Genomic DNA, 911 nt, shown 5'->3' on the forward strand with positions numbered 1-911 from the left:
GGAGGAAGGGAGGTAAGAATAGAGGGAGGGAAGGAGAGATGGAGAGAGGGAGGAAGGGAGAGAGGGAGGGAGGAAGGGAGGTAACAATAGAGGGAGGGAAGGAGAGATGGAGAGAGGGAGGAAGGGAGAGAGGGCGGGACAGGGGATGGAGGGAGGAAGGGAGGGAGAGAGGGAGCAAGGGAGGGAGGGAAGGAGGGAGGGAGGAAGGGAGGTAAGAATAGAGGGAGGGAAGGAGAGATGGAGAAAGGGAGGAAGGGAGAGAGGGAGGGACAGGGGATGGAGGGAGGAAGGGAGGGAGAGAGGGAACAAGGGAAGGAGGAAGGGAGGTAGGAAGAGAGGGAGAGAGGGAGAGGGGGAGGGAGAGAGGGAGGGAGAGGGGATGGAGGGAGGGATGGAAGGAGGGAGGGAGGGGGAGAGGGAGTGAGGGAGGGCGGCAGGAGGGACTTTCCTCGGAACCACCATCAACGTGCCTGACGTCCTCCTCGTGCTGCGCACGCTGGGAGCTTCCGTGCTTCTGATCTGGATGAGACGCTAGTTACATAAAGATGCGCACTTCGGGCCGTAGGTCTTGATCTCGCACTTCACAATGTTATCACGTTTCGTGCAATGAAGAGCCAGCTCTGACTCCCCATGGCTGCCAGCGGTGCCCCAAGTGTGCGTGGCCTCCCTCCCTGCCTGCCTGCCTGCCTGCCTGCCTGCCTGCCGGGCTCCTTCTCTGTGCCCCAGGCATTTCACACGTGTCTCCCTTTGCTCTTGGTGTGTAACAAACCATCTCCAGGCCAGGCATCTTAGAAGAGGTTGATGTAGTTCATGCCTGCGTGGGCCGCTCATCCAGCCGGCTGCCGGGCAGCCTTCTCCGTGGTCCAGCCGGATGCCTGCCCTTGCTCTTCTCCACTTCTTTTTTTTTTTTT

The sequence above is a fragment of the Octodon degus genome, unplaced genomic scaffold (assembly GCF_000260255.1).
Source record: "Octodon degus isolate 3935 unplaced genomic scaffold, OctDeg1.0 scaffold00017, whole genome shotgun sequence".
NCBI classification, from domain to species: Eukaryota; Metazoa; Chordata; class Mammalia; order Rodentia; family Octodontidae; genus Octodon; species Octodon degus.